The sequence below is a fragment of the Condylura cristata genome, unplaced genomic scaffold (assembly GCF_000260355.1).
Source record: "Condylura cristata isolate star-nosed mole 26May11 unplaced genomic scaffold, ConCri1.0 scaffold00019, whole genome shotgun sequence".
Taxonomy (NCBI): Eukaryota; Metazoa; Chordata; class Mammalia; order Eulipotyphla; family Talpidae; genus Condylura; species Condylura cristata.
In genome coordinates, this window is record NW_004567120.1 from 41,631,588 (window position 1) to 41,652,282 (window position 20,695).

Genomic DNA, 20,695 nt, shown 5'->3' on the forward strand with positions numbered 1-20,695 from the left:
TGCCACGTGAATGAACCTCAAAAATAGCGTGTTGCGTGAAAGAAGCCACCTACACCTAGCACTGCTTTTGCCTGAGGAGAAAGATGTGCAGAGAATTAGGGCGCTCCCAGTGGGCTGTGTCCCCAGTGAAAGGAGCCAGGTCAGTGCTCTTGGCTCAGCTCACCTCCCTCACCCCTCAGGAGGGGCCCCGACCCTGTGAAGCAAGCGCAAAAACAGACCTCAGACATTAGGGACTGGCAGGGCAGGACGCCACGGACAGGAGCCGGCCCACCCTCCAGGTGAGTGAACACCCCAGCATCCTCTCCCGCCCGACTCTGCAGCTGCAAGATGAGCGCCTCCTCCCTTATGGCAGGCCAGAAGGGCCAATCAGCTACAGTTAGATACAGTTGGGGAAAGCTAACCTAGAAAACAAGCAAACCACCACAGAGCAGGGCGAGGGAGCTGTGGAGGCAGGACAGGCCACGTGGAAGAGAAGCCAGTGAGCTCGATGATGCTGGGGCACGAAGGAGCCAGCTGGGTGAACAAATTTGAAGGAAAGAAATGAAGAAACACTGAGAAATAGCCACTTGCACTAGGAAAGACAATGTAAGTGTAATGGCTATTCCAGAGGGGGAGGGAGAGAGAAAGGGGCAATCATTCAAAGAAATAATGGGGAGAAATCCTGGAAGTCGGACTATAAAATTGAGAATACCAGGGTGGGAGGGGGGGCTGTGAGAAGCCGAGTGAGGGGCCAAGTGGCCTGTGCAAGATGATTCCAGTGTTACTTAAATAAAAATCCAGCACACTTTTCTTTAAATAAAATTTGTCTAGTCCGTTTTCAAGCTTACGAGGAAACACCTGTGACCTCTCACTGGCCCTAATGAAGGACAAAACATACCACCACCGAAGGAAATCCTGTGATGCTGGCACACTCTGTGAGGCGAGCCTGTACCAGAACCATAGCGGCTGTTGCCTCCTGGGAGGGGACGCGGTGGCTGTTTGGGTGAAGAATCAGGAGATTGACTATCCACCGTGCTGCTGTGTACCCTGTGGGCTCACTCCTCATCTACAGGATACTTATTAAAAAGCAAATAAAAAGGCAATTAAAGGTTAGTACTGAGGTAAAAATAGAAAAAGAATCTGTGAAGCAGAGGGTCCCTGGCAGAGCTGGGTGTAGGGTGGAATTTGGTGCAGGACAAAGGCGCAATTTACAGCCGATGAGGAAATCAGGGCTCTTCCTCAGGGCTCGTGAGTAGCCACCTGGCAAACGCAAACAGGCCAAGCTGCGTGCCCCCACGCGAACCGCAAGGCTGCAGGTCGCCAGCCCGAATGCGGAACACTCTTCAGGTGCGGAAGCTCGTAAGTCGAGTGTAAAAATTACCTGCTGTGGAAAGAAAGATGGAGAGGGTTGGTGCTCGCTGCCCTGAAAGAGCTCATGAGTCCAGTTAGAGGGAAGCCGCACAGTGGCCTCAGAAGCAAAGCGTTCCTGGTGGCACAGGGAGTGAGTAGGCCCCGAAGCTAACAAAGATGCGACTCGGCAAAGCGTGTGCTTCGCACATCACAACAGGAATCTAGTCAACCTCCACGCAGACAAGTCCACACTAAATCAACAAGATGTTGGCCTTCAAAACCCCGAACAGAGACCGAGCACATCCATTTACAAGCCAACTGCTGAAGTACTGGGGAAAGAAAGTCTGACCCATGAGAAGTGTGATAGGAGGAAAGATGCCACTGTATCTTTTTTTCTTTTTCAACTACCAGCTGAAGTTACTTTTCGGGCTTGCGCGTTCTTCCCGCCAGGCCACGCCCTTCTAGCAGCCCACCGGAAGGGCTCCCGCCCCCCAGCCCAGGGCCCTCGGCCCCTTCAAGACCGTGTCTCTCTACTGCTCTGCCGCAAGCTCGGGACAAGCTGCTGTGAGCTCGCCTCACCACCGCTACGGCCTCTTTGCGCGCCAGTTTCTACAAGCACCTACCTCACGCCCAAGGCTGTGCGCGCTGCTCTCCGGAGTGCCAGTCTTGTCGCCTTCTGACCTTCTACCCTGCGGGCTGACCTTTCCAAAGTGGCTCTCGTTGGCAACCACCTTAAATGTACAGTGGCTTGAGAGTTACCTTAAGGGAATGAAAACGTGTTAACACCGACAAAAGTTAACCACATCTCAGGCCCAAACAACCTCTGTGGGCCTGTGTTTATCACATACACATTCATCACAGTATCAAGCCACACAATTCTTCTAGACCCTGAAAGGCTCTCTTGTCTATCCGGCACCATCATCCTGTCTCCTTACTTTCAACAGTCCCTTGCCTAGTAAACTTAAAAAAAAGTCAGAATTAAAAAAACATTCTAGAATAATGTGTATTTATAGCCAAATACACCACTACGAGATAAAGTTCACTATATACTCTAATTAAAGACAAATAGTCTCACACTAAATGTGCAGATATTGTTACATACGAGACACACATCTAAAATTTAAGGATTCAAAAGGGCCAAAAATGAAGAGATAGAAAAGATACACTAATCAAATATTAATCAAAGAAAGCTGGTGCAGCTGAATCAATATCAAAGTAGACATCAAGTCAGAAATCATTATTAGCAATAAAGAGAGACACTTCAGAACGATAAAAGATTCCATTTAGTCGGAAGATAGTAACAATTCTAAATTTGTATGCACCGAAAATTGCCTGAAAAGGTATGAGGTAAGATTTGAGGCGAAGAAAAATTAGACAAACCCACAATAAGAAATAGAAAAATACCCCATCCTAGTGGGGTTTAATCCATCTTCTCCGTAACTGACAGAACGAGGCGATGTCGGAAGGGCTCGGAGCATGAACAGCACTGACAACCCATGTGGAAAGTGAGGCAGTTCAGCAGCTCGGAACACTGCTTCTTTGAAAATAACAAAACTGCCCCCCTCCCCAGGTGGCGCAACGGGTTAGGACACAGCACTGCAAGCTAGCACAGCCGTGTCAGTGTGAGTTTGATTCCCGCCTGCCCCGGAGGTGACCCACAGGGCAGCAGACCTCTCCTGACCCACCAGCTGCTCCCCTCAGCAGTGGACTTCATCTGTCTGTCTGTCCTTCCCCTTGCTCTGTCTCTGGTGAATCTTCTCACTGCTCCTGCACCTATGGCTTAGACCCCAGTACTGTATGCATAAATAAATCTTAAAAAAAAAAAGAAAAGAACAAAACTGAGCCCTCCCTGCTGCCACCACGAGTTGTGTGCAACACTGCACGCTGGCACCACGTGAGCCACTTCAGCTCAAGTTCGATCCCCGGCCAGGGAGTGACCCTCCCCCCCCGGGGGGGGCAGCAGACCTCTCCTGTCTCCCTAATGATCCCCTCAGCAGTGTCTCACTCAGTCTGCTGTTCTACTCCCCATTCTGACTCTGGGGAATCCTATTACCCCCTGAGCCTCTGGCCTGTACCCCAGTTCTGTATGTGTAAATAAATAAATCTTTAAAAAATAAAAAAAGAGAAAAACAAAACTGATAGAACTTTTCAAGGACCAAGTCTGGAATGGAAAACGGGGCCATGGCTAAACATCCTAGAGATAGTGAACAGCATCTGCAGACACTATTCAGCACTTTACACCACTAATTCGAAAAACTAACTAAATCTACTAATTACTACGAAAATACAATTGACCGAAACTGATTCAAGTCAAAACAGAAAATCAGAACGTGGCATGGGGCGCACTGCACCTGCAGCTGAAGGCCTTGGAAGACAACACCAAGAGCGTGGCGCCGGCTTCTTACCACGAAACACACACCACAGGCGCGGCCCAAGCACCGAAGCAGCTCAGGAGACTTCAGGACCCTGACGTCGAAGGGAAACGCCGCAACTCAGCGCCTGCACAGCTGCTCAGAGCCTGGCTCCGGGCCTCTCCTGCCCCTAGCCTGGCCCCTGCGCGCCAGCGGCCAGCCCCTGCCGCTGACCACCTGCGCTGTGCCCTGATGCCACCATCAACCTGCATTGCTCCCTGCGCGGTGCCTGAGCACCTGCCCGGTCGGGGTCCTCACAGCCAACCTCGCTGCGCCCCATCCTGGCCACACACCACTAATTTGCATCTGCAAGGCAGCCCTGGGGCTTAGTCTGGCGCATCAGCGGCTAGCGCCATTCGTGCCACCACTCGGGGCTCAGCCCGCCAGAGACAGACTCTGCAAGCCATGGCCTCCATAGGACCAGCTACCTGCCGAGGCTGCACCCCACCACCTGGGCCCGGGAAACAGCACACTGTGTTGGCCCCAGAGGTGCCACGGAGCCTGGCATCGGGCTGCTGCAGCTCCGCAGGCACCCAACCCCCAGACACCCGGCCCACAGACACCCGGCCCACAGACACCCGGCCCACAGCTGAGTCTAGCCACAGTGTGTCCATCACGTCTGGAGAGCCCGCCACTTCTTCAGATGGACACAGACACCATGCAGGGTGACAGGTCACAAAAAAATCAAGGAAACAGACCACACTAAACGCAGAAACTGCCAGTGGCCAAGCCCTGAGTAATGCAGGTAGAGGAGTGCCCCCAAAAGAATATAATGTAGCTACTGTAAACTGCTCAGAGAGCTACAGATAAATAAGGAAGTCGGGAAAAATAAGAACGAAATGAATTCAACAGAATAGAAAACATTTTTAAAAACAAAGGTTGGAGCTAAAGAATGAAATGACTAAAAACTTCACTACAGAACTTCAACATTAGAGGGTACCGAGCAGTAAAAACAAAACAATGAGCTCAAGAAAGATCATTTGCAATTATGCAGTGAGAGGAGCAAAAGTGAGGAGAAACGAAGCAGGGCCCAGGCACAAGGCCGCTGGGAAACCATCTCCACATGACTGGCTCTCAGGGCAGAGAGCAGGCAGAAATAAGTTTTGCAAACCTGTGATGACATCTGGGCATGGAAGTTCATGAACCTAATGAGATTACCCCCAGAGTTTCTTTTTTTTTCCAAAGATTTATTTATTTATGCAGACAGAACTGGGGTGCAGGCCAGAGGTGCAGGGGCGGTGAGAGGCTTCATCAGAGACAGAGCGGGGAGCTGAACAGGCAGATGGAAGAAATACACTGCTGAGGGGAGCAGCGGGCAAGACAGGAGAGGTCTGCCGCGCCATGTGGGTCACCTCTGGGGCTGGGGATAGAACTCACACTGAAGTGGCTGCTGCCAGCTTAAAGTGCTGCACCTTAACACGTTGTGCCACCAGGGAGGACCACAGCATAGTTTTGAACCCAAACAATTTTCTCCAGGATGCACTGAAATAAAATTGTCACCAAACGGGGATGTAGACAAACAGAGAAGTTCACATTTTTTCTCTCATATGAGGAGACCCTATAAAGCTATCAGTGCATTTCTCAGCAGAAACCTTGCAGTAAAGAGAGAGTGGGCCAATGTACTGAAAGTGTTGCGGGGTGGGGGAGGAGGGGATGGGAGAGAATGTCAACAAAGAATACTTCCTGCAAGTTTTCCTTCTGAACAGCAAGCAAGGCCTTCCTAAATGAACAAACTACAGGCAGGCATCACCACTACCTAAAACATTGAAAAGACAACACGTGCATCAGAAAAAGAAATTAAGAAAACAATTCCATTTCTAATTGCATTAAAAACAATAAAAGGCTTAGGAATACATTAAACCAAGGAAGTGACAGATCGATCCATTTAAAAAGATAAGACAGTAATGAAAGGCAGTGAAGAAGACACAACTACATGAAACGAGGCGTCAGAAAGCAAAGCCATCTACGGTCTGCAATCCCGACCCAACTTCTGCCTCCAAACCCAGAAATCCCTCCCCGCGTGCTTGCTAAGGAACAAGCGCCCGAGCCACAGCAAAGGCACTGAGCACAGTGACAATGCCACCTCCTACTCCACAAATATCACCCGTTGTCCCGATAAAGCCCTTTTTATTTTCCCCAGTCCAGGATGCTGTCTAGCATCAAACATCGCACTTAGTTTGCAAGCTTCTTGAGTGTCCTTTGAGCCAGAACCACTCACCAGCCTTCCTTCCGTTGTCTGTGAGGAGAAAAGAACGGTTATTTTGAAGAATGTCCCTGAATTTGATTTGCTCGCAAGTGATTACCCTGGGGCCATGGGGTACTCCAGCAGCAGTTCTGTGCCCTTCGTGCCTGGCATCAGGAGACATGATTTGCGATGTTTCGGTGTTAAGTCTGACCAGGTGGCTGAAGCAGTGACTGCCAGGTCCCACGGCACAGTGCGGAGCCTTTTAAAGCGCTGTCCTGCCTTCCGCTTCGAGGTCTCCAATTGCAGACCCGGCCCTTCTCTCCTCCTCCATTCCTTCTCCATCCCCTACCTGCTGTTCTTGTCAAGTCAAACACATGTGTTCCTGCCTCAGAGTCCACGCATGGCACATGGCGCAAAAAGCTCTTCTTCACCTCGATTTGCACGTCAGGCCCCTTTTCATCTGTCAGGCTCAGCTTAACTGTGACCTTGAGAAAGCCACCTCAGGCTGCCCTCTGTGAAGGAGGGGCCCTTGTGTGTTTCCCCCTGTTCTCGTACTTTTCAATTATTTAGTCATGCAATTAAAGGCACACCAGCTTTCCTCCCCTACTGGCTTAGAAAGCCCCACGGCAACATCCTCTTTCTGTCCAGTTTGCCCTGCAGCTCCTGTGCCGCCATAGTGCTTTGGCACATAAACGATCAATACATGCTGGGCGAGGCAGTGCGGAGACAACATTCTTTAAGATCATTCTAGAACAGGATCGGTGATCTCCCTTCACTCAGGAACAGGCATTGTAAGACGCAGCAGGAAATAAGAGAAAGTTTCTAGGGGAAAGAGTTAGATTCAAATGCCAGATCTGAGTCATTATGTATCGCCTTGAACTTGGAGCCCCTCAACCTCCTCAGTGGTGAACTGGTCATCCAGTCATTCATTCCACGGACTTGTGAGGACTACATTCTTCTGGACTCATGCTCAAAGTGTGTAAAGGAAACTGCGTAAGTGATTGACAAGGTCAACCCTCCTGGATTAAGAGACATCAAGCCTTACGAGGCGCATTCTCACTGGTCACACCACAGAGAGTGTCGTGCATTCAAAAGCGCAGAGCAACTAATTAAGTCCCAAAGGAAGTCGAGTCTCTCACAGGCAAACTCTTCATGCTCCACTCTAAGCTGGCCCAGCCCCTTGGTGGGAACGGAGCGGGTTTTACTTCACTGCACTGCATTATTCCCCTAAGGAACATTTGTTTTGCTCAAAGATAGGACTACCTCCTCATATCTCCTCTGCCCCACGCTGTGCCCCTGGCCACGGGAGATTCCTCCTCAGTCATCTCACGGGCCTCAGCGTGTGCCATTAGCTTTTATCAGAATAACATCAGTAAATAATGTTGACCGCAAACATTATCATACCTCATCCAAACGAAGCTGCCAGCAATTTTACAAAAACACCGATATTTTATAGGTCTTTGGGAAAGCAGAAATGCTAATAAGTAATAGTCCGTCATCATTAGGCATTCAAAGGCAATCCTAACCTGGGAATATGAAGACAGGGGAGAAGTGCTTCTTCAATGAAAGAAACACGGTCTGTTGCTGTGCTGAGTGCTGTGCCTTCACGAGGTCACTCAAGCCTGGCGACAGTCCTGTCGAGCAGCCCTGCCTGGGGTGAGTGTGCGGACACGGCTCTGGCACCCGGGTAGCAGCAGAGCTCGCGGTCCTGCCACCTCTCGCCACCTCCTACTCCACCCACGCCCACTTTTGACTTTCCGGAAAGCCAACCCATTTCAAAGCTAATTTCAGAATTAGCTTTGCAAAATGCATTTGATCATACCATCCCTTGCTTGAAGCCCTCCGATAACTACTCTATGGCCTTGGAGAGGGATCTGAACTTAGTCTTGCCCATGAGACGCCACATATTGTGGCTTGCTTCACGTTCTGGCTCCATAGTCTCACCCACACCTCGCCGCACTCCAGCCACAGTGGTTCTCGCGCGCACGATCTCTTTCTCCATAGTGGCTTTCTCTTGCCTTCTAAAATGGAGCATGAATTTGCCCATCACCAGCACCGTCCCATAGCCTATTCCCTTTCCCTGAACTTCTCCCTCTCTCACCGCCCGCCCCGTCACAACTGGGATGACCAGGGGAACGGCTGGAGGTCTGCATGCTCTGAGGGTGAAGACCGCAGCACAGGTGCTTTGCCTGGCCTGCCCTCTCCCAGCCTAAGGCTGCAACTGAACTGCTTCAGAAGACTCAGCCGGAGCACTCACCTCACCTGAGATTCACTTGTCCACAGCACATTTCCCCTTACAGATCATAACCCCAAGAGGGCAGGACCAGGTCTACCTGATTCACACCTTGTGCTCTCAACACCTGAGACAGCGAGGGGCTCTATTCCCCATACCTATACATAGATGGGAAAGCGAGAAAGCAGCTGTCTTATTCTCTCACCAAGAAACACCGGAAGCTTAGAAAGGGGCCCAGGAAGTGCCGCCGGCAGGCACGCAGCTCTGCAGGAATGAAGGGCCGCAGCTCCGGGAGGCCAGCAGCGAGCTTGTTGGCTCTGCCCGCGGTACTGGGGCAGACCCTGCCTACGTGACCCAGGGCCTGTTTATATGAGAAAACAGGTTAAGGCTCACATTATTCTTGTTCTTGCCCCTGGGAGGTACTTGGGAGAGCAACAAAACCATTTATAAACAGACTCAGCAACTCACCAATTAGAAACAGTAATTCAAGAAGTAAATCACCAAGGAAGGAGAGACACCCTCTGTCAGAGGCACAGGCGCCTCAGGCTGCTGACCCCATTACAACTGGCCTTGCTCTAAGTGACTCACAGGCACTTCCAGCTCTGCACCCGGATTCCGGCGCCTGCACCCCGCAGGGAGCCAGCCCTGGCCCGGCTGCGCCGGCCCGCCTCATCCAGCAGCTACTGCCAGCAGCAGGCCGGGGCGGCAGGCGGGCAGGGTAGGCTGCACACTGAAGAGGAACTGCAGATTTGTGCATGTCCCCGGGGTGCAGGAGCTGTAAGCAGGCATGTGTCATGCATGGGGTTCAGGAAGTGGGTGGTGTGCAGACCAGACGGACAGAGAGAAAGGTTATAGTCACGCACACCAATTTCAGCTCCCAGCCCCCACGGAGCCCACAACCAGGACAGCTGCCATAGCGGGGTGGCGCCAGGATCCCCGAATGCTTCTGGAGGCTGCGTCACTGATGGATTTCTAGAGAGGCACACAGCAAGCAGGAGGAAATCCACTGGGGACGAGGATGGGTTCTAAGACTGCGGATTTGCTTGTTTCTGCCTGGGTGTTAGTGCAGCTGGAACTCACTTGTAACAATTAGATGCTTCGTGCAAATGTCTGGCAAGTGTGCACCCCCTCTCCAAGAACAGGAGAGTTTCATCCTAAAGTGACCCCCCGAGAAAAGTGAGAAAGACAGAAGGCAAGCGCGGAACTGGGGGACAGTGCAGGCCAGGGAGGATGCTCCGTCCACGCTGGGGCTGGCGAGGGCACAGCCCCAGAAGCTCTCGTGCCAGTTAGAGGCTTTAAGGTGAAAGGCCAAGAAAGAACAGACTTGAGAGGGGAAGCAGCAGAACAGTGTATGGGAGGCGTGAGCCAGGTGAGCCGCGGTAGGAAACAGCCCTCGCAAAAGAAACACCACTGGCTAGTGGTTGCTGACCATCCCACTCACGAGCCACTGCATCTCCCAGCTCACCCTCTCGGTGCAGGCCCCACAGCGGATGTTGTGCTGCAGCAATCCAGTCTCCAGAGCAAGGGGCAAGAAAATGCAGGCCAGACCGCGTTACTCGCTTGCTCAAAACCACTCAAGCTTCTCTGCTACTGCTGGATAGGACTAAAGTCTTTCCCTGGGACTATAAGGTCTTCAGGAACAGAAACACCTCCCCTCCCCGCTGTAAACCTCCACATTGCATGCGCCGGCCTCCTGTCGGTTGTCGGGAGCTTGGGCACCATGCTTTGCCACTCAACCGATGACCCAAGACCCTGGCAAGACCTCCCTGCAGCCCACTCGCCCTTCTGGAAGCAATCGACACCACTGGCTTCAGCCCCAGATGAGCCGCCTCCTCGTCCATTTCCAAGATTTGTGGGTCACCTTGTCATGGCCACCTGCTGGCTGTCCCCAGGCCCTTCTCTGTTCCCACTTGCCGAGCTGCTGCTCCCTGCCAGGCCCTTCACTACAAAAGCCCTGCTGTCAGTCCAGGATCTCTCCCCACCCTCCCCGTGACATCCAGGCTGACCAGACTGACCCAGCTGACCAGCGCGCAGCCTTCTCACTCCGGCCAGAGCAGCACTCAGGGCAGACGCGGTGCGAAGCTCCCCAGGACAGCCCCAGCCCAGCCCCGCTGCTCAGCAGCGACTGCAAGGGCCACGGGGCCACCCGTAGGCCAGGACAGTGTGCGGCTCCCGTCTCAGCACCCAGCCATGACGGCGAACCTGGGCGACCCTCTTCAAGGACGCAAGGGCTGTTTCAAAGCTGCAAAGAAAACGAGGCAGGGAAATACGCCCCAGAAGAAGAAACAGCCCAAGAGGGACCTGGAGTCACTGAGCGACTGGGCGGCAGGCAGGCCACGAGAGTGCAGCAACTTCTAAGCCGCACAGGCCGGCGGCGTGCCAGGAAGCCAGGGGCCGTGGGGGGGCACCAGGGGCCTCACCCCGGAAAACCCCCCAAAATGCTCTGTCGAGCGTGCAAAGCAGAGACGGTGGTGGCTGAGGTGCCATTAGGCGGGAGTGGCAGAAGAGCTGTGAAGCCTGCGCCCGCCGCCCGCCGCCCACGTCAGAGCTGCCCCTGGTACTCAGATGAACAAAGGCCCAAACTAGCAACTGATTTGGAACTAGGGAGCCCAGACAGTAAAACGTAATTAGCCAAACCTAAGCAGCTCGAGCAGCAGAGGACAACTCTGGATTTTCCTGGTTAAGGTCAGCTCACAGCAAGTTAAAATTCCCAGCCTACAGGAAAAAGAAAGCAATTCAACACCGTCTTAGATAGGCCCAGGGAAATGCAGCCATTTCAAGGAGGACTTCGAATGTTGGTATTCTTGAAGAACTAAAGGAGTGAATGTTGATGAAAAGTAAGAACAGGAGGTTATAAAGGACGTGAATCAGAAGTGGTGACAATTAAACTTTAAAAATGACAAGTGCTGTAAGTCAGGACTACAGGTCTGACAGGAAAGTTCAAAAGACGGTTAAGTCCGACACTGGATGTGGGCACAGAGACTGGAGAGCTGACGAGCAGAAGAGCGACAGTGACCAGAAGTGTGTGTGTACCTGAGATTTCATACTCATTCTACTAACTTACACCATCAAGTCACAGAAGTGGCAAAGGAAGAGACTGGCATGCATACTACACTAGAAGACGCGACTCCCACAGACTCTGAAAATAGAAAACGCCTGCAGGAAGCCACCGAAAAGGAAGTAGACAAGAAATTATGAACTACATGACTCTGGAAAACGTTGAGCCCTTCCTAGTTATAGGTGGTCCATTTGAACAGAAGATTTTGCTTCTGTTTTTTCTGAAACCTTATGAAGGAGGCAGGAAAGGTTTTATGTGAATTCACAAACCGACGAGGACATAAAGAAAGATGAGAAGAAACACTCCTTGTCACCCAGAGTACAAGCACTAGACCTGCGTCCTCCAGGACTTCAAAATAGCTGTTTCTTTTGAGACGCATCAGTCCCAAAGAAGGGACCTAAAAGCAGTGACATCAGTTCTCAGGTAATGCACCTCCTGACCCGACGTTCCCAGGAAGGAACAATCAAGCAAGGAACACAGGACCCACAGGAAAAGCTCTCACTGGAAAGATAACCAAGAAATGAAAATCTCGGAAATTTGGAGAGAAAAGACTCTTCAAGGAGAAGAAAACATAAACAGTTACATAATTACCCACACTAGAGAAATCAGACAAGAGATTCATCAAAGGTAAAAGGAACAAGTTTCTACAAGAAAGGAGACGCCAAAGAATACTAAAAAAAAAACCAAAACAGAACTCATGGTTGTCACGCTAATGCCAGCACTGTCTTCTGGTGGCGGACGTCCGCGGCTCCAGCCAGCCAAGAGAAGAGGCTAAGAGGGAGGTGGCCCTCTCCCACCGCCTGTACCAAGCAGGCTGCCTGCCCCGGGGCAGGAGCCAGAGCACCAGGGAAGCCACTGGCCACGGAAGTTGCTGGCCAGACTGCGCCCTCTAGTGGCGGGTGAAGGAACCTCACCGCTGGCAGCAAGCACAGTGGCGCCTCTGAAATGAGATGTGACTACAAACCCACTGAACTGCTCATTCACAAACATTCCCTCCAGCCTCGGATGCAAGAAACCGCTTAGGACTTGCAAACAGATGTACGCCTCTGGAGCAGGCTATCCTTGGCAGGACGCAAGTGAGCCTCTCTGGCTGGCCCACTTAATGACACCAACCTGTGTCCTCTCCATGCCAAATGAGCGACAGTGATGCCAAAAGCCATCAAGCCAGTACGCGCGTGGATGGGAACACGATGGAGAGTGTGTCCTGGTGGGAGACATTTCATTCTTCGAAATGCTTTTACTTCTTGTTATTGGTAGTTTTGAATGCTGGGTCCCCGCCCCGACCCCCCCAATGGTGTCAGAAGGTACTTAAATATGTGAAGACAAATGGGAAAATGGCAACAAGTCACATACTGGCAGTGTTTCCATGTGAATTTATAATATAAACGTGGGGACACGCACGGCAAGCAGCTTCAGTGTACAAGTTTCAGCAGGTCACCTGTATAACAATGCTGAATAAACCTGTCCAAGTTTTCGAGACAATGCCAGCATTGGGGGATTTTAAAGAAGTATACGTCTGACTGTCGGTGTCTAAATGGTGTTTGTGACATTTTCGCCATTCCCAGGCTCCACCCATTCACTGACTTGTCTAAACTGCGCTGTACTTTATGCAGGTGGGTGTTTTGCTGTTATCTGTGCTGTCCCTGTAAGTTTGCTACTAAGTATATTAAGCTAGATAAAAAAAGAAATTAAAATCATAACGGAAATGAAAAACCTTAACAGAAGGGTCAGTGCATGAAGTTGCACGTTAGACCCTTGGAAGACCAGCATTTAAGTAGTTGGAGGCAAAGGAAGACAGAAGTAGAGCTGAGAACTGGGCGGGGAGTGGAGAGCAGGAAGCGGAGAAGGCAGGCCTATGTCATCGATAACATAGTTCAGACTTAGGGCCCGCCCTGGTGGCGCAACAGGTTAAAGTGCAGCACTATGACGCTCGCAGCAGCCACCTCAGCACAAGTTCGATCCCTGCCCCGGAGGTGACCCACTTGGCGCGGCAGACCGCTCCTGACCCGCCCGCTGCTCCCCTCAGAAGTGGACTTCGTCCATCTGCCTGTTCTGCTCCCCGCTCTGTCTCTGGTGAGTCCTCTCGCTGCCCCTGCACCTCTGGCCTCTACCCCAGTTCTGTATGCAGAAACAAATAAACCTTTTTGAAAAAGAAATAACCAAAAATTAGTCTCACAATGGAAGAGTCAATTGACTACTTCACACAATGCATAAAACAGATCCACAAGAAGACACAACACCGTCAGAATAATAAGAATGACGTGTATCATGCGTGTTTCAAAAGAGACAAAGTCGAGCACAGATGTCCACGCGTCAGAATGGTTTGACTTCTTAACAGCAATTCTGGAAGCTAGAGGAACTGGAGAAACTCTGTGGAACTTCTGAGGGGAGATGATATCCCATGAAGAATTCTAAACGTAAACCAACCGTGAATTGTGAGGGTAGAATAAATAAAATGTTCTCTATCAGGGTCTCAAAACTATTTACCCCGCTCATGCACACTTAAAACTACAGAGATTGTTGGAGAATGTACTCCAACAAAAATGCACAAATGAAAACAAAAAAAGACTCCAGCTCAAAAGAAAGGAGAAGAGAAGGTAAGGGCGGCGATAGAGATTCTAGGAGAAGAGCTATGGACAAAGTGGGAACTCAATCAGCTTGCAAGATAATACACATCTTAGAAAGGTGATCACTCCAAGGGAAACAAAACCGACCTGTGCGTCACAGAATGAGCAATGGCATCGCACAGTAGCAGACTGCGCTTCGCGAAGACATCAGCATCAGCCCCGGGCCCCGTGACTGACTACATTGCATGGCGCAAGGAGGCAGCAGATGGCATTAAGGCTGCTAACCAGCTGGCTAAAAGTAGGGGCGAGTTCGTGGTTTCCTGAGCGTGCCCAATATGGTCACAAAGATCCTTTACGGTGGAAGTGGGAGGCCGAGAAGTCACCGGCAGAGTGACAGTGTGCGAGGGCTCGACCTGGCGTCGCTGGCTCTGAAGATGGGGGCGGCCCAGGGGCAGTCACTAGAAAGAATGTTCCTACAGAAGCTCCAGGAGGGAAGATGCACCTTGCCTACACCATGATTTCAGTCCCAGGAAAACTTCAGTATTAGAATAAGAAAATCCACATGCATTGTTCTCAAGTCACTAAATTTGTGGTGAGTTGTGTTGTACAGAGGCAACAGAAAGCCAGCGCCGTCTGTGATCTGCTTCGGCTATGAATGCTGACACGGGAATGGCATCAACACAATGGAAGCCATACTTTTCCCATTTCACGATCCTTCTTTTTTGAGGGACGGGGCATCGGCTGGCAGCGTATGTGGTCCCCACACTACAGCCACCATGGAGGTGCCCAGAGCCCATCGCAGGTTCAGGGGCTGGGGACTAAGTTGTGTATGTAAGAGCACTTGGACCAGTGCAGGGCTCTTGAAGAATCTACATCTTTTGCTTTCAGAATAAGAAAAAAGGCATCTAACAGTAAGAAGGGTCGATACAAGCAGGTTACTTAGGGAGCAGTTTCAATTCCAAAAGAGCTACCTGAAAGGGTTAAAAAATGTTTCTTTTACAAACCCATATAACTTCCATAAAGATCAAAGCCAAATTTTCAAATCATAAAGTATTATCACATGTTTCTATGATTACATTAAAAAAAAAGGACAGCTGGGTAAAGTCTATGAAAATAACAAATACCAGGCTGGAACAGGATAGAAACTAAACAAGGGAGTTACACGTAAAACCTCCCTCCACACACGCTGTAGGAAGGGGGACTGGAGTTACATCATAATCCACATGTTAAAACAAAATAATATATCAACAGAAGACTCCAATCAGATAAAAATTTTGATATTTGGAGGAAATATGAACAACCGAGTTTTTTAAAAGTGAAAGTGAATAAGAATCTGCAAATTTGCCAGATGTAAGACCAACGCAGAGATAGTAGAAAATCAGTTCGAAAGGCTCCTGTTTCAAATACCATAAAAATAGTAGGTGTTTATCAACATTTATCAAATAAAGCTAAAGCAGGGCCCTTTGTAGTTTTTACAGCATTAAACGCTCATATTAAACAAGAAAATGCTCATATCAAAGATCTGATTCCACTTTAAGAAGCTTGAAAATGAAGTACGAATTAAATCCAAAGTAAACAGAAGGAAGTAATAACGATAGAAGAATTCTGACACGGCTAAAGTAAAACTTCCAAGATTAAAAAAGAAAATAGGAAAAAAATCAATGACACTAAAAGCTGGTTCTTTGAAAGATCAATAAAATTAATAAACTTACACTAACAGAGAAAAAGAGAGCACATAAACATTAGCATGAGACAAGAATGCCACAAGCATTAAAAGGATAATAGTCATTTTGAACAAATTTATGGAAATAAATGTAACGCAGATGAAATGAACAAGTTCCTGGAATGACATAAATCACCAACTCTCACTCAAAAAAAACCAGATAACCTGAGTAGCCCTTTATCTATTAAATTCATAATTTGAAAACTTACCTACAGAAAATTAGAAGAAAATAAAACTTCACAAATGCCTGATGGCTGCACTACTGATCTCTAGCGCGCACCAAGGCGCAGTACAATTATGCTGCGAAAGGGCGCTGTGGATTTTACTACTTGCAGAAAATAGGAGAAGAAGGAACACTTCTCAGCTTGTTTTTGATGAGACTAACTGCCTTTACCAACATCAAATACATTATAAAAAGAGAAAAGCAGGCCCTCCCTGGTGGCGCAGCGGGTTAAGGCACTGCACTGAGAATCTAAAGCCGCTTCCGCATGGGTTCGATTCCCGCCTGCCCCGGAGGTGACCACATGGCGTAGCAGACCTCTCCTGACCCGCCCGCTGCTCCCCCAGCAGTGTACTTCGTTGATCTGCCTGTTCTGCTCCCCACTCTGTCTCTGGTGGGGCCTCTCGCCACCCCTGAGCCTCTGGCCTGTACCCCAGTTCTGTATGCACAAATAAATAAATCTTAAAAAAAAAAGAGAGAAAAGCAAAGGCCAATATTACTGAGGAACATAAACACCAATAAAACCTTAGCAAAATATTAGCAAATGGAATCCAGCAATCCATAAGGGTAGACATCTTGACCAAAAGGAGCTGAGCCTGAGATCCAAAAGTGCCTCAACACTTGAAAACGGGCTCTGTAATTCACCAAATCAACAGGCTTCGAGGTATTTTCAATGGCTACAGACAAAACTTCTTTTAGAATAAGCCAATGAAACACATTCCGTGATAAAATCCCTCTGTAAACTGCAAGGGAGCGCTCACTAACTTAAAATGACATGTAGGGAAAATCTAGAGCTGCCTTCATGAGGGGAAATATTGAACATGTCAGACAAAGGTCAGGAAGAAGGCAAGGAGACTGCTCTAACCACTTCTGTTCACCATCCTATGAGGGAATCCTACCCAGCTCAAATACAGCTGAAAACAAAACAAACAAGAAAAATCATACAAATTGGAAAAAGGAAATAAAAATATCTTTATTTCTAGACAGCATAACTGTCAACATAGAAAATCCCAAGAAGCAAGGATAAAAGGTCAATACACAAAAGTTCATTGTATTTTCTATAAACTGACCAACTTGAAACTTGGGAGGGTTAATATCAAAGATATATAAGTAGCTCACAAATCTCTACAATAGAAAAATAATCCAATAAACCACTAAGCAGCAAAGTTGAACCATTCACCAAAACAGATCTCCAGAAGACAAACCGTGGGAAAACGTTCATCATAGCTTCCAACAGGGAGATGCAGCTCGAAACCACAGTGACCTGTCATCTCACACCCATGTGAATGGCACACATTAGAACGATCCTCACATTGCTGGAGAGGAGGCCGAGAACGACACTGCGGAGGCTGAAAACTACTGCAGCCTTTTTGGAAAGCGATCTGGGTTTACTTAAAATAATAATAATAATAATAATAATAATAATAAACCTGAAAATGGAAAATGGAAACACCAGGTGAACCAGGAATCTGACTCTTGCACATCTATCCAAAGATCATTAATTAACACACACAAAATGCGTTACAATGTCATTTACAATAAGTAGGGTGTGGAAGCAGTCTGACCGTCCATCGACTGACCATCGGTTCAAGAACACATGGTCTACACACATTATTCAACCGTAAAGAAAGATGAATTGTTGCCACTTGCAGCAAGATGAAGTGTTCAAGGTGGTCAAATATGGTAAAGCAAGTCAGAATACAAATAGTGTAAATTAGCATAGACAATTGTGGGTCTGCTGATCCTAAGCAGCCTGTTGGGCCATCGCTTTATTACCCGCAGTTCTGCATCCTATCCAAGGTCAGAACTGCCCTTCAGAAACCCGTCAGTCAGTCACCGGGGCCAAACTTTACAAGGTGCCTTTCAAATCAATCAAGAGCAGCAAGCTTGATCACCCTGGGAAGGGTCGGCATCACGAGGAATGACCACGAACACCTGGGGGGCTGATGACAGATGCATAAACTCACTCCCGACTCATACTTCACCAGGTATGACAGAAAATGCCCGGGGGGGGGGGCGAAGACCGGTGTGTGACAGAGGTATGACAAGGGACCTCAAAGCTGATCTGTGTCGGTAAGATGGAAAGATGGAAAGATGGAAACCCCGACTGGGGAACGAGGGCTGGACCTCAGTTACAATCCTGAGTCATCAAGCAGATGAGAAGCACCTGGAGGTGTTCACACCCCCTCATACGATAGATGACACACCCATCTTCCCCTCTCCCATCTACCGACTTCCTCCTGCAGTTAGTACTGTTCGATCATTTCATCAATAGGAAGGCCAGGACCTTGCTCTTGAGCAGCCTCCCGCATGATGTAGCCTGCACCGCGACTTCCGTTTCTTTGTCAGTGTGGTGTGCCACAGACACTATGACTGGTGGACTCTCATAAACAAAGTACGGGTTCCGAAGGTAAAAGGGAGGGTTGAGGGAGGAAGGTAGAAAGGGATGGAAGGGACAGTGCTGGGGGACAAACTGGGGCATAATTATAGGCTCACTTTAGGCGACGGCTATAGCCACAAATGTTCAGACTAAAAAATGACTTACAAACTGAGGAAGATTAAGTCGGTCGTGCATGGCCGATGAGTTCATCAATCATGTAAAAAATTAATGGCATTTGTAATAGCACCAGAAACTGTAATACTTAGAATAAATTTGGCGAATTCTCTTCAAGTCATGTACTCTGGAAAGGGAGATTTGCAACACGAAATAATGAAAATATATATCATATTCATTTATCAGGAGATGCAAAATTGTTAAGATGCAATTTCTCCCCAAATTGATCTATAAATTTATTTTAAGCCCATTAAAAGTTCCAGTCAGATATTTTGGGAGATAAAATGGATCATTTGGCTCTAAAATTTAAATGGAAGTGCAAAGTAGCCTAGGATAGCCAAACTATTTTTAAAATAAAGACCAAACCTGAAGGATCTACAATGCCTTGCTTATGTCAAGGTTTACCGCTGAGAACAGTTTCTCAACCTTCACTCTATTAACACTTTTTGCTGAGTAATACTTTAGGGTGGGAAGCTGCTCGACCTCTACTCACTCATGCCAGTAGGCACCTCCTCCAGTGGTGGCAAATGTCCCTGAAGGGTAGACATTTGAGGAATTGGCCCAGTTGAGAACACTGAACTACAGTAATTGAAGTGTGCTAATAATGCAAAGTTACACACATTGATCTAAGCGACAAAATAGAGGCCAGAAATAGACCCGTATGTATCCAGTCAATTGATTTTGGACAAAGGTGCCCAGGTAATTCAGTAAACAAAGAACAGTCTCATCAACAAAGGTTGCCAGAAAAAAATGTATACCCTTATGAATATAATATAGAGAGACATTAAACTGTACCTTTCCTCAAAGACAAGAGTCATGTTGACATGCATCAAAGATGTAAACCATAGAGTTGAAACTATAACCTTCTAGAAGATAAATGAGAGATCACTCTGAACTTGAGGCAGTTCTCAGAATACAAAACAGAAAGAATAAAAAGTCCACCTAGAAAATAAAAAGATCACAGAATGGGAGAATATGTTTTCAAAACTTATGTTTTAAAGAATTGTGTGTGTGTGTGTGCATGTGTGTAAGCTTACAACTCAGTGTTAGGAATATAGTAATAGATAGACATATAACCCAATTTTTATTTTTTTTAAAGATTCATTTATGCATACAGAACTGGGGTAGAGGCCAGAGGTGCAGGGGCAGTGGGAGGCTTCACCAGAGACAGAGCAGAGAGCAGAACAGGCAGATCAACGAAGTCCACTGCTGAGGGGAGCAGCAGGCGGGTCAGGAGAGGTCTGCTGCGCCCTGAGGGTGAGCTCTGGGGCGGGCTGGGATCGCACTGAAGCAGCTGCAGTTCGCTTGCAGAGCTGTCCTAAGCCATTGCACCACCAGGGAGGGCCCATAGCCCACTTTTTAAAGGGGCAAAGAATTTGAATGGACAGTACTCCAAAGAAGGTACAGAGATGGCCAATGAGCATAGTGGTATTAGACATGGGGCAGGAAAATTAAACTACTGTACAATGAGCAACTGCTACCCTCACTAGAATGGCAAAATAGAAAGAGTGGCAAAGCAGGATACAAGGTTAAAATTCACAAGTCAATTACTTTCCTATAGATAAGCAACAAACAACTGGAGTTTGACACTGAAAGCATAGTACCAATTTTGTCAAAAATTGAATGAGGTATAAAAAAATAAAAAATATATGTGAATGATCTATATGGAGAAAACTACAAACCTCTGGCGGAAGAAATCAAAGGAGATCTAAATAAATGGAGAGATAGTCCATGATCATGGATAGGAAGACGCAATATTATTAACTTCAGTTCTTCCCAGTTTGATCCACAGATGTAACATACTCTCAACTGAAATCTCAGCAAGTGATTTTGTGGCTATCGACAGACTGATTCCAAAGTTTATAACAAAGGGAAAAGCCCCAAGGCAACACAAAAGTAAATAAGAGAAATACAGTCAAAGCACTGATACTACCCTACTACAACAGATATTATAAAATTGTAGGTAATTACGGCAGTGAGGTATTCGTGGACGAATAGACAAGCAGATCGATGTAACAGAAAGAAACCCCAGAAACAGACATACCCATAGCCGACTGATCTTTGACAAAGGAACGTAGAATACTCTTCCACAAATGGCACTGGAACAACAGCATCTAAATTCAAAATCATTCATCTAGATCCAGATTTTACACCTTTCATAAAAATTAATTCAAAATGGTTCACGGCCATAAATGTAAAAGTGAAAAAGAAGGTCCTCCCCGGTCGCGCTACGGGCTAGGGAGCAGCACTGCAAGCTCGCTGCACTCGCTTCATGCAACTTCCATCCCCAGCCAGGGAGGTGACCCCCAGGGGCAGCAGCCCTCTCCTGTCTCCCCGCTGCCCCCCTCAGCAGTGTACTTTGTCGATCTGCCTGTTCCGCTCCCCACTCTGTTTCCGGTGAAGCCTCTCACCCCC

General features: G+C 48.3%; 1 protein-coding gene across 3 annotated transcripts in view; it reads right to left on the bottom strand.

Annotated features, from left to right (window-relative positions):
* GABRA3 (gamma-aminobutyric acid (GABA) A receptor, alpha 3) overlaps positions 1-20,695 on the bottom strand; it is a 119,986-nt gene that overhangs the window by 87,743 nt on the left and 11,548 nt on the right. Inside the window, exon 2 of one of the 3 annotated variants that reach the window (XM_012727289.1) lies at positions 1,953-2,088. The exons of 1 other annotated variant lie outside the window; for it this stretch is intronic. The gene's annotated coding sequence lies outside the window, so the exon portion shown is untranslated. Of the gene's footprint in view, positions 1-1,952; positions 2,089-9,623; positions 9,672-20,695 lie in introns of all 3 variants that reach the window. One more of the 3 variants, XM_012727290.1, reaches the window with a different exon arrangement.